The 13,023-nt window shown below is 52.7% G+C and overlaps 1 long non-coding RNA gene across 1 annotated transcript in view; it reads left to right on the top strand.

Moving 5' to 3' along the window:
• LOC106006061 overlaps nt 1-9,469 on the top strand; it is a 42,777-nt gene extending 33,308 nt beyond the window's left edge. Inside the window, exons 2-3 of the long non-coding RNA XR_001179908.2 lie at nt 5,322-5,518; nt 7,844-9,469. This is a non-coding gene — a long non-coding RNA (uncharacterized LOC106006061). The remainder of the gene's footprint in view (nt 1-5,321; nt 5,519-7,843) is intronic.
• Nucleotides 9,470-13,023: the final 3,554 nt, after the last annotated feature.

Genomic DNA, 13,023 nt, shown 5'->3' on the forward strand with positions numbered 1-13,023 from the left:
TGACCCTGAGTCGGAGGAGAAGCTGCAGTGTTTGGGTGCAGACCTCAGCTTTTGCTGTAGAGGTAAGTGACTAAGGGAGGCTGGGGACGAGAGAAGTGGAGGACTGGAGGGCAGAGAATGGAGAAGCCAGCCTAGCAGAAGATTCATCTCCCCATCGGTGGACCTGGCTCCCTCCTGGATGAACACATGCTGCTTCTGGGTATTCTGAACGCCATCAATAAAGGTCAAGGGGAAGACCTGTGTTCTTTGCCCCTCCTTCAGCAGGGGTTCAGAGGGGACTGTGGGTAGCAGACAAAGATCACCACCCCTCCCCCGAGCCTTCTACTCCACTCTCTTCATCAGGGGGGGCATCCAGGGTCCTGTGTTTATTGAGCACCTACTCTAGGCCAGGCAACAAGACTAACACTTTATTTCTTCTACGCCCAGCAGTTTACATTTCTCTTGTTTTGCCCGAGAGGAAAGTACTGTGGGTTTTGTTGTTGTTTTTTTAAGTAGGCTCCATGCAAGGCAGAACTCAGAACCCTGAGCTCAAGACCTGGGCTGAGATCAAGAGTCAGACGCTTAGCCGACTGAGCCCCGCCAGATGCCCCAAGAAAGTAGTGTCAATGGGTCCATTTTACAACTGAGAGAAATGGAGGCTCAGAATATAGAAACCCTGGTGGGCCTATAGCGGAATCTGAAACCTTAAACAGGCCGCCTCTCCCATAGTGGGCCATCTGGAGTGAACCGGATCCAGCCCCTGACCTCAGGCATGTAAACAAGTAATTGTAGAATTTACCACTTTCATTCTTTGTCTCAGGTTCCCCCCAGCCGCCTCTCCTGGGAAGCCCTGTCCAACCACACCCTCTCCCTTCCCCAGCAGCTAGGGTAACCCGAGTCCAAGGTTGCCCGGGACCCAGGGTTTTCTGAGCCTTTAGTGGTGAACTTGGGGCGATCTGGGGCCTGCCACGATGGTGTGGTCTCCCCAGCTGCAGCTCACCCAGTGGCTGCTCCTCTAGCTTTTTTTCCCCTTCCCCTTCAGTGGCTTTGCTCATCTCTTGCATGACATTTGTTTGACCTCTGCTGTCTCCTCGGAGGCCCCAGGTACTTCTTGAGCTCCCTCTGGGAGCGGAGCAACGGGTCAGAGGGAGATCAGAGGCTGCAGTGAAGGTCTGGAATGGGCGCTTTTATATAAATGCCCTCAGGGTGCCCATAGTCAACCAGAACATCACCCCCAAACAGACACATCATTCACATCAACAGGCTAGAACATTCTGGGCTCTGCTAACACCTGGGGAGAAAGAAAAGGGCAATCTCTTAGGCAGGTTCCCCATTCAGTTCATTCATTCATCAAATACTTGCTGAGCACCTATGGGCCTGGTCCTCCTCTAGACAGCAATGAACAAACCAGACCAAATCCCCGGCTTGGGTTTCCGGGTCTCCTGAAGCATTTGTCTCCCTGTCTCCTCAGTTAGAAAAGAAAAAGGCAGTGCTGAAAGTCTTCGTGTGCCTCGGTCCCCGGCACCCAGCGTGGGATGTGCTTCGTAGAGATCTGGTAAACTTGAAATGAATGGCTGCATGAGGGATCCTGGCTTCTGACATTAATGCCATAAGTTCCACCCTGAGAGGCCCGCTAACTTTGATAAGGTCTCCCCATGTGGAAGGCAGGTGCGCCCCAGAGGGACAGGAGCCGACTGTGCTTAGCGCGCTTAGTGCGAAGGTGACCGCAGTTGGAGTCAGACTCCAACGCAGATGGAGGTCTGTGGGAGAGTGTAGGCCACCATGGCAAAGCGAAGGGGACCTCAGGGAAGCTGACAGCTGGCTTGCAGCCCCAAAGAAGCAGGGCCAGCAGAAGGCACCAAGCAACGGGGGGAGAGACCTTGGAGGAAGGTGAGCACAGTAAAGAGAAAATGGTGGCGCTCGTTAAAGATGGCGGCAGACTTCCTTCAGGACCTTCCTGATGTGTGCAGGGACCCCTGCAATGGGTTTAGCACTGGGGGAGAGAGCCTGCCTTGCTTTCACATACAAGAGGACAGGTGGAGATTTATGGCCAAGGAGTAGGGCTGGAGTCACTGGAATGAATGACCCAGAGGAAATGCCAGGGGTAAAAGGGATCCTGACAAAACCAACTCGATGGGACTTTTGCTGAAGGCAGGCGGGCGTGATGGGATAAGGAGGGTGGTGGGTGAGAAATTTGATCAGATACCAAGGGTGGGGGATTTGGGTTAGACAGAGTCACCAGGCTTCTTGCTGAAACTGGACTAAGGAGGCAGAGCCACTGGGCCAAGGACAGAGCCCAAGGTTGAGGCCTAGTCAGGAGTCCTTGGGGGAGTCTGACTCAAGTTTGGTCAAAGGAGAGAGTCTTTGTCAGCACAAAGAAAGGCACCCACAGCTGCCACCCTCTGCTGGCCCTGAAGAGGGGGACCTCTAGGAGGAAGGTGCTGGCGGCGGGGAAAGGGCTCAGAATTTTCCTCAGAACAAATCCTGGTCCCATGCTGAACACGTCACCCAGGAAGGACTTTGAGCGCTGGGGTTGACAGACTGGGTTCTCATGCAGCTCCATGGCTGACTACGTGACCTGGGGCAGTCCCTCTGCTGCCACGTGCCTCACTTTCCCCATTTGGCAAATGAGGGTAATACTCCTGTTCTCAGGATCATCTAGGGCAGTGGTTCTCAGAGAGGTCTCCAGACCAGCAGCATTGGCTGGGAACTGGCTAGAAATGCAAGTTCTCGTGTACCCTAGACCTGCTAAATGGGAAACGCAGAGGCTTTTACAAGCCTCTAGGGGATTCCCACGCACTCAAGCGCTAGAAACACCCTGCTAGGTCAGGCCAGCTAGGTCAGGTCAGGGCGTGAACAAACCCCTTGTAGGTGAGCAGCTCCTTTTCTCTACCCAGACCACAGAACCAGGGGCGCGGATCTGAGGCCTGCCCTCTGGGTGCACAGTAGAATCGCCTGGCCTCTTCCCAGACCAATTACTTCAGACTCCCTGGCGGTGGGGGATGCCAGCCACCACCCGCTTTTAAAGCTCCCCAGATGATTCTGCGTGCAGCCAGCTGGCGGGTATGAGAACCTCCTGGAAGGCTTGTTAAACACAGCCAGCCAGCCCCACCCCCAGGGCACCTGATTCCCTAGCTCTGGGGTGGGGCCTGAGAATTTGCATTTCTTTCTTTTTGGATTATTTATGTATTTATTAAAATATTTTATTTATTTATTTGACACAGAGAGTTCACAAGTAGGCAGAGAGACAGGTGGGGGTGGGGGGATGCAGGCTCCCCGCTGAGCATAGAGCCCAATGTGGGGCTCCATCCCAGGACCCTGAGATCATGACCTGAGCTGAAGGCAGAGGCCTAACCCACTGAGCCACCCAGGCACCCCAGATTTTATTTATTTATTTGGGGGGGGTGAGGAGGGGCAGAGGGAAAGGGAGCATCTCAGACTCCCCGCTGAGTGCAGAGCCCGACATGGGGCTTGATCCTGCAACCCTGAAATCATGATGGGAGCAAAAGCCGAAAGTCAGATGCCTAACAACTGAGCCACCCAGCCCTGTGGAGAATTTGCATTTCTAACAAGCTGTCAGGTGCTGCTGGTGCTACTGCACTTGGACCACACCCTGAGATCCACTGGTGGGGTGTGGGCTGTAGATGATAATGGAGAAGGATGGAAAGTGAGGGAGCTCAGGGAGAAATCCCAGATCCTTCCCCACTCCGTTGCGCAGCTCCCTTACCTGCATTTTCTTTCTTTAAAGATTTTATTTATCCCTTGCCTGCATTTTTCTCGGGAGCAGGTGCTTTCTTTTATGTTTTCACTCCCCTCTGCTCCCAAGCACCCCTACTCGGGAGCGGACTAGGGAGCCAGGAGGCTGACAGGTTTTCTGTGGGGTTTTCCATCGGTCCGCATTCGTTCATTCATTCATTCAACAATCATTTTATATAACAAATATACATGGCAGGGTTAGGCGGGCAGGGAGTCCTGTTTTGTTCACAGCTGGATACCCAGTGTCTGACACAGAGTTGGTGCTCAAGAAATATTTGTTCAGTGATGGGGCTGAGCTGTAGGCTAGTGCCTCCACCAGTGCCCAGAGCGGCGTGCCTAGACGAAAAAGATGCTAAGCCTGTCTTGCAGCCTTTGGTGGAGGCCCCGTCCCTGGCTTTGGGAGTCCAGGAAAGGGCTTCCCCAATGGGAGGTATAGGTCAGTTGAAATCTGAAAGATGAACAAACCAGGGGAAGGACAGAGGCAGAGAGCGGACTGTCTTTCATGGGGCAGGTGGGGCGGGTGGCATAAAAAGTGGTGTAACCACTTTGGAAAACTGGTAGAATTGTACTCTTGACCTGTGAATGATCTGGGGCATCCGGCTCATTCAGTAGAGCGTGCAACTCCTGATCTCAGGGGTTGTGAGTTTGAGCCCCACACCAGGTGTAGAGCTTACATTAAAAAAAGTGTGAATTGGGTGCCTGGGTGGCTCAGTGGGTTAAAGCCTCTGCCTTCGGCTCAGGTCATGATCCCAGGGTTCTGGGATCGAGCCCCACATCAGGCTCTCCGCTCCTTGGGGAGCCTGCTTTCTCCTCTCTCTCTGCCTGTCTCTCTGCCTACTTGTGATCTCTGTCTCTCAAATAAATAAATAAAAATCTTAAAAAAAAAAAAAAGTGTGAATTGGGCACCTGGGTGGCTCAGTGGGTTAAGCCGCTGCCTTCGGCTCAGGTCATGATCTCAGAGTCCTGGGATCGAGTCCCGCATCGGGCTCTCTGCTCAGCAGAGAGCCTACTTCCCTCTCTCTCTCTCTCTGGCTGCCTCTCCGTCTACTTGTGATTTCTCTCTGTCAAATTAATAAATAAAATCTTTTTTTAAAAAAAGTGTGAATTGGGCACCTGGGTGGCTCAGTGGGTTAGGCCGCTGCCTTTGGCTGGAGTCATGATCTCAGGGTCCTGGGATGGAGTCCCGCATCGGGCTCTCTGCTCAGCGGGGAGCCTGCTTCCCTCTATCTCTCTCTCTGTGCCTGCCTCTCCATCTACTTGTGATCGCTCTCTGTCAAATAAATAAATAAATAAAATATTTTTTTTTAAAAAATTTAAAAAAATTAAAAAGTGTGAATGATATTTGAATATGGTTCGAATGGTGACTTCTATGTGGTAGGAAGTTTACCTCAATAAAAACCTTTTTTTTTTCATGAGCTGTACTATTTGTGTTTTCCTGTACCAAATGAGATAAAACATTGCACCGAATGAGGTAAAATGCTGCCAATACAGACCAGGGCCCAGGTAACTACCTTCCTGCTTCTACTCCAGGGGTAACAACCAAATGGAACTTCATGGCTGTCATTTTTGTATGTCTCTATTTGTAGGACACAGCCGTGTGCCTCTGTGTAACCCGCTGTGACGTGTGTAGTGAACGCTTTTGTGTCTCCCTGTCATCCTGCTGTCTTGCCGGGGCTCTTAGTTCAACTGTGTGTCTGCGAGGCTCCTCTAGTTGGCATATGGGAGGCCACCTTGACCACTCTCCGTACTGTTTGGGTTCTACGGTATGAAGACACTCTAGGAGGTCAGTACTATAATATATTTTAAAGATTTTACTTATTTTTTAGAGAGCGAGCATGAGCAAGGGAGGTGGGCAGAGGGACAAGCAGACTCCCTGCTGAGTAGGGAGCCCGATGCAGAGCTCGATCCCAGGACCCTGGGATCACAACCTGAGCCGAAGACAGATTTTTTCACCCACTGAACCCCCACGGGTGCCCCTTTAGTTGCTAGATCTTAATCCCATGCTGCTCCCAGTACTGCTGCTTTCCAAAACCCATCTACCCTCGGGCTAGGAGTCTGTGGCTGGTAGGGGGAGCCCAGGGCTCTGCAGGGAGCAGGAAGGCTATACACCGAGCCTGCCTCCTCCCCCAGCTATGTGACCTTGGGTAAATCACATCCTCTCTTGACCTCAACTTTCTCATCTGAAAAATGGGATCTCTGCTTTTGTGTCTGAGGTACTTGTATCACGTCCCTTCCAACTCTAAAAAATTCTTTGCATCTTGAGCTGCCACAGAGATGGAGAGGGAGACTTGGGGGTCCACTCACTGGGCTGGGAGGGGAGGGACTCCTACTCGTGGGCTTGGCTGCCCCATTGCAAAAGTGACCACATGATTCTTTGTAAAAGGAAGACAATTGCTTTGTCTTTCTGGATCATCGCCAGCCAGGAGAGGCCCAGGACAGGGAATCCATGAACCAGGGCAGCTGGCCACACTGTGTAACTCGGAACTACTTGTACTTGTGTCTGCATGAATCAAGGCAACTCGGTGCCTTCATCATAGTAACAGGAGACAGCCCCATGGACAGGGACACCTAGATGGACAGATTGGGGCCCACAGCCAGGGCAGAGGAGGCCCAGGCCTGTCCTGGCCACACTGGCTTGGATGGGAGTATAGGGGAGTGGTAGAGAAGGGAGCTGGCCCCTGCTGCTCTGGGCGTGGCTGGAGCTGTTTGCCTTCCAGGGAGAAGCTGGCAGGAAGCCCACCCTCCAAGTGTCCCGTGTGGGGCTGGCTGGTGGCTCTCATGGGTGTGACCAAGGTAGGGCTAGAGCTCAGAGCCCAAGGGCCTCTGTGCTAACTCAGCCATCTGGCCTCTTCCTTGGAGAATTTCTCTTCCTCCTTCCCACTACCCCCAAAGTGGGCTTCCTACGGCCTGGCTGTGTTCCTTTCCAACACACAAAGTCCTTGGCCACCAGAAAAAGTCACAAGGCCTGACCTGCCACGTGAGGCCTTGTCCAGTTCAGCCATAGCCACACATCCAGGCTGACCTTTCCCAGGCCCAGCCATCAGGTGCACCTGGCCCTGGCTCCAGCTGCCCCAATGTCCCCCCTCCCCACCCCCTTAGAAACATGGCCTGGCTAAGGCCGCCACCACCACAGCAAAGGCTTTCCCAGTGTACCTTCACCTGCTGGTCTTGGACACATGCCCCAACTTGCTTAGAACCCCATTGGTACCTGCTGAGCCCCATGCAGCAGCCGCCCCACCCCGCCCCGCTTTGACACCCATAGGCCAGATTGCCCACCTGTCTTCTCTCCTTGACCGCTGCCTGCATGACAGCAGGCCATATGGTCCCTGTCACAGCTGCACCCCGTGCGGTGCCCGGCACAGAGCTGGCGCCTGGGAAATAGGTGAGCAATGAGTGGATTTCTCGCCACCGGTGGCCTGCAGGGGTGGGAATTGGACTTCCCAGGCTATCAGTGAAGAAAAGGAGCTTAGAGAATTTCTTGCTCGGGTCCGGCAGCCAGCCAGGTGCAGAGCAGGTCACCTAAGTCCTGATAAATAGCCCTGCCTCTCCAGACACTGAAGAGAAAGTACTCGAAACAATTCTACCGTAGCATCTGCCGATGGAGGGCGAGAGCATGTGAATAAGTAACATTCGTCAGTGTAGCTGCATAGCATTTGGGGGCGTTCTGAATTGTGTGTGTACGCGTAGATGTGTGTGTGTGTGTGTGTGTCCTCCCAAGAGCTTGCCTTCCTTCCCCTTGCTTCCCCTTCGCTACCTCATGGCCTCTGAGAATCTTGGCTAAGAGTTTGCTTCCTAAAACTTAAGGCAGTTGAGGAAATTCCCTGTGCCCTGAGGGAGCTTTTAGAAAGCCAATGCAGGGGCCAGGCACCAGGGAGAAGCAGAGAGAAGCAGAGGGCCCTCCGGGGAGAGGAAGGAGAAGACTGTGTGTCTCAGAGCTGTGGGCGCAAGGCCTGTGTGGTGGTTAATTGTAGGGGCCAACTTCGCTGGGCCATGGGGTACCCAGATATGAGGTCAAATATTCTGGGTGTTTCTGTCAGCATGTTTCTGGATGAGACTAACAGTTAAATTGGTGGACTTTGAATAAAGTAGATTGTTTTCCCTAACATAGGTGGGCCACTTCCAAACAGTTGAAGGCCTGAGTAACACAAGAATAGCCATTACCAAACAAGAGAGAAGTCTCCAGCAGATGGACTTTGGACTACATCTACACCTTCGGCTGTTGACAGCCTGAAGACCAGACCTGCCTCATGGGCTCTTCCTGGGGCCGCAGCCTGCCCACCCACGTTGCAGATTTTGGACTTACCGACATCTCTAAACCATGAGCCGATTCCTTATAATACATTTTTTTCTCTCTATATATACATCTTATTTGTTCTGTTTCTCAGGAGGAGGCTTACTACAGCCTGCTTCCTGCCAGAGCCTCGGTTGGTGCCCGCATCCATGCCCTCGGGGCCTTGTACCCACCGTAGTAGGAAGGAACTTAAAAACCTTGCCTGGAGCTACAGTTCTTTTGGAGCCTTGGAGCTGGAGCTGCTCTCCCTGAATGGAGAAGCTGGTCTTCCTCCCTGAACCCTCCCTCTTCCTCGGTCACCTGCCAGCTTGGCCCTCAGAACCTCGGAGCCTGGAGGTCGATCAGGCCGCCCATGCTGCTCGAGGTGCCTGAGTCCCGATGTCAGCAGGAGGCGGGGCTCCTCCGTGTACTGGACCTCTCCTTGTAGCCGGGGCACCTGGGAAGGCATGGGAGGGCAGTCTTTCTGGACATCCGGGGACCCAGTCCCCCTCTGTCTTAGTCTGCTTGGGCTGCCATCACAAAATACCACAGACTCAGTGGCTTCACAGAACTTTATTTTCTCACTGTTCTTGGAGGCTGGAAGTCCAAGGTCATGGTTGGGTTCTGGTGAGGGCCCTCCTCCTGGCATGTACATGGCTGCCTTCTTGCCAGTGCTCACACGACAGAGAGAGGTGCAGCCAAGTGTCTGGGGTTTCCTTTTAGAAGCACACCACCCCACCATAGCAGGGCCCTCCCCTCATGAACTCCCTGAACCTTAATTTCCTTAATTAAGGGCCCCAGCTCCAAATACAGACACATTGGGGGTTAGGGCTCCAGCATCCGTGTTGAGAGGGACATCATTTGGCCCATATGACCCTTGCAGGTGAATTCTTTCCCTCAAAGGGTCTCTGCCTGGTCCCTAATACTGCTGGGCTCCCGGAGCCTTTGGAGAAACAGGAAATGCTCCGAAAGGCTCTCTGGGTACTTTATACTTATACTGCCTGTGAAGCACTAGGAAAGCGCCACCCAGAGTTGTCCCCATCAGTCACACCCGCAGCACCCACCCTGATGGGCAGGGAAATCACTGGGGACAGGGCGGGACTAGGGTTGGGGTCAAGCCTAGGTCAGGGGTATTTTTTGTCAAGGGACTCAAAGTTCATACTAAGTCAAGGTGGGGAGCAAAACTCTGTGTGTGTGTTTGGGGCGGGGGGAAGAAAGGCACATGGCCAGGAGGGCAACAAGCTCAGGTCACCCCAGCTGTCTTTGTAACCTCAGGTCGCCTCCCTCTGTGGGCCTTAATTTCCTCTTCTGCAAAAGGAAGGCCTGGATTAGATCACCCCCCAGGCTGCTTCTAGCCCTGACATTCTGTGATTTTCTAATTTCCTTCAGACTCCAGGGGCCTGCAGACCCCATGCTAATGTGCATGAATAAAACATGGGCGTCCTCAAGCTCGAAATATCGCAAGTATTTGCTCTGGATTTGTTCTCACTTCACTGTGTGGTAAGCAGCGTCCAGCTGGGGCCCCACGGCCTCCTGTTTGGATTGTTCTAGTGTGGCCGGGCTCCCTCAGGAGGCCGATGGTGTATGTGGGGGAGGTCCAGCCCCCCCAACGAGGGAGCACCTCCCTGTGCCTTCCCTCCCTTGATCCTCCCCCACACTCTTTGTTCTGAGGCCTCAGCCCCAAACCCACCTCCCCCAAATTGCCCTGCCCATGGGTGCTCGGGTACCTCATCCCACCGCACTGGGGCCGTCTTCCTCGGATGTCTGCCCCAGCACCTTCACACAGTACATGGCCACCTGGAGAGAGAGAACAAGCAGGGAGCACAGCAGGGGGAGAGGGAGAAGCAGACTCTCCTCTGAGTGGGGAGTCCAACCCAGGGCTTGATCCCAGGACCCCGGGACCATGACCTGAGCTGAAGGCTGATGCTTCACCAACTGAGCCACCCAGCTGCCCCTTAGGTTTTCTTTTTAAGTTATTTTTTGGACCAAAGGTTTGGGTTTACAGAAAAACTGCTCAGAAACTATAGAGAGGGCCCACATCCCTCCTCAGCCCCTCCCCCACCGGCCCCCTATTTTTAATATCTGGCCTTGGTGTGGTACTTTTGTTACCATGGACCAGACAGTATGGGTACATTGTTATTTAGTAAAGTTTGGGGCTTATATCAGGGCTCCCTCTTTGTGTTGCGCAATTCCACGGGTTTTGCCAAACATGTGATGTCATGTATCCACCATTACGGTACCATATGGGACAATTTCTGTGCCCTTGGCAGCCCCTGTGCTCCCCCTAGTCATTCCTCCCTTCTTCCTTTCCCCAACCCCAGGCAACCACTGGTCTTTTTCCCTGTCACGTAGTTGGACTTATACAGTATGTAGCCTTTTCTTTTTTTTTTTTTTTTTAAGATTTTATTTATTTATCAGAGAGAGAGAGGGAGAGAGAGCGAGCACAGGCAGACAGAATGGCAGGCAGAGGCAGAGGGAGAAGCAGGCTCCCTGCTGAGCAAGGAGCCCGATGTGGGACTCGATCCCAGGACGCTGGGATCATGACCTGAGCCGAAGGCAGCTGCTTAACAAACTGAGCCACCCAGGCGTCCCTATGTAGCCTTTTCTGATTGGCTTCTTTCACTTAGTAACATGCATTTAAGGTTCCTCCTTGTCTTTTCATGGCTTGACAGCTCATTTCTTTTTAGCACTGAATAATATTTCATTGTCTGGACGGACCATTCAATAGATAACATTTGTGACTGATGGATTGGCAGAAAAGACCGGAAGCACGAGATGAACAGCCACCCTCCAAACATACGGTCGGTAAGAAATCTAGGTCTCGGGACGGTTCTCAGTGATGTACACAGTGTGTCCCATGGAGAAAATCCAACACCCTGAGAGCTGAATTTTGAGTATTAGCTGCGAGGTGAACTACTTTTATTACCCAATGCTTCTTTCTTAAATAATTGCATTTAAAATAGGATTCAATTAACGATTTTTCTACAGCAGTTCAGGCGTGCGTTCACACTAGAAATTACCTGTAGCCATATTAGAGATTGTGAAAATAGGGACACTTTGGAGAGTAAAGAGGGGGTGCTATTAATAATTATGCTCAGACAACAGGTGTAAGCCAGGATGATCCCAGATAATATATAGTCTTTCTATTTATAACTGGTATCTGTCTGCTTAAAATAGCTGAGGGAACACGGGATATTTTTGTATTTCTCCAAAAATATTAGTTGGTGTATCATCCGAGGTTACATTAGCAGTGGAAACACAAAGTAGCAAAGCTTAGCTTATTTTTCACTCATATAAAGGCCAAAACACGCCTTGCTGATGGGCAGGGGTGGGAGTTGGCAAGGCATGGGGGCTCTGCTCCATGCACACATTCAGGGATCCCGGCAGATGGAACCTCTGCTGTCTTCCATGTGTACCTCTTCTCAGGTGGGCTGACCAATGGTCTGTTTGTCAGGGAGTGGAGGTCTTCCCAAGCTGTAGACTCTCAGTACTAAAACCAGGCCAGTTTCTGGGAAACCAGGACAGTTGGTCATCTATTTCAAGGTTGTCCTGAAGACTGACATCCAGCTGCCTGGGAGAGGAGGAAGAGATTAATAGAGAGAGAGGGAGAGAGGAGGATGGCATGGCTGGCTTTTCTGGGCCAGACCAGTCATCACTTCTGCATACTTCCTATTGGCCAGAACAGTCACATGACCACACCTGGCTGCAAGGGAGGCTAGGAAATGTAGTCCAGTTGTGTGCCTGTAGCAGGAAGAAAATGGGTTTGGTGGCGAGCTACTACTACAGGGCCCTCAGATTGAGATGGACTTTTATCCTAGCTGGCTTGTGTCTGGGAGGGACTGGTACCTCCCTTTTGTGACTCTAAGTCTCCTTTGCCTAATAGTCAGTGGTGTTCAGTTCGGGGTGTCCATATGGCCCAAGCCTCTGCTGGTGGACAATCTTGAATGCTCCAGGATTCTGGGAGGGTTGGGGGCATGGCATTGTGGAGGTTACACCTGGCAGCTGCAGGAACCCACTAAAAGGGAATCGGGATGTGAGCAGGGAGGTACCACGTGAGAGGGTGTGCTTGTGCGGCACATGGAGACCTTTGCAGTCTGCGAAGTCAGTACACGGCTGCACCCATGTTGAACACGGAGCAATAGAATCCATTTTCAGCATGAGCACCCCTGTGGCCGTGTTCTCTCCAGTCCTTAGCTCTCAAAGCGTCCCGGAGAGGTGGGTTCGGGCTGTCAGCCCCACGCCGGGGGAAGCTGCCATCTATAGGGTGATGGCACATGCTTGACTTTTGCAGGTTCTGTCCTCCCCTGGGCACCCTTGATGTAGCCGGGGATCAGGTACAGAAGGCCACCTTCAGGTGCCTGACTCCAGGCGCTCAGATACAGACACTCTCTAGCTGCCAGGGCGAGGGGCAGGTGGTGCCGGAAACAGAGAAGGAAAGGATATACTTTCTCTCACTTCTCTGTCTGGACGTCTCCTGTGGGGTGACAAGGCTGGGAACTGATGGGAATGCGCATCAAGGGGCGCCTGGGTGGCTCAGTGGGTTGAGTTGCTGCCTTCGGCTCAGGTCATGAACCCAGGGCCATGGGATCAAGCCCCGCATTGGGCTCCTTGCTTGGCAAGGGGGGGATCTGCTTCTTCCTCTCCCTGGCTTGTGCTCACTCCCACTCAAATAAATGAATTAAAAAGAAGAGTGGGCATCAGGAGGACCACCCAGGGCAACCCCAGCTAGAGGGACCTTGGTATCTGCAGCTGCCAGCCAAGGGACCAAGGGTTCTTTTTTTGGAGTGTGGGCTTGGAACCCAGGCCTTTCTTTACTCCTTCTTTGAGGCGGGGTGTGTGTGTGTGTGTGTGTGTGTGTGTGTGGCAGACTCAGTAGGCCACTGTATTAGTTTTCTGTGGCCTCTGTGACAAATGACCACAAACCTGGTAGCTCACATTTCTGGAGGCCAGAGGTCCCCAAGCAGCATTCCTGGGCGGAAATCCAGGGGTCTGAGGACTGAGCCTCTGGAGGCCCTAGG

Source organism: Mustela putorius, unplaced genomic scaffold (assembly GCF_011764305.1).
Source record: "Mustela putorius furo isolate JIRA1106 unplaced genomic scaffold, ASM1176430v1.1 tig00003836_pilon_pilon_pilon, whole genome shotgun sequence".
Classification (NCBI taxonomy): Eukaryota; Metazoa; Chordata; class Mammalia; order Carnivora; family Mustelidae; genus Mustela; species Mustela putorius.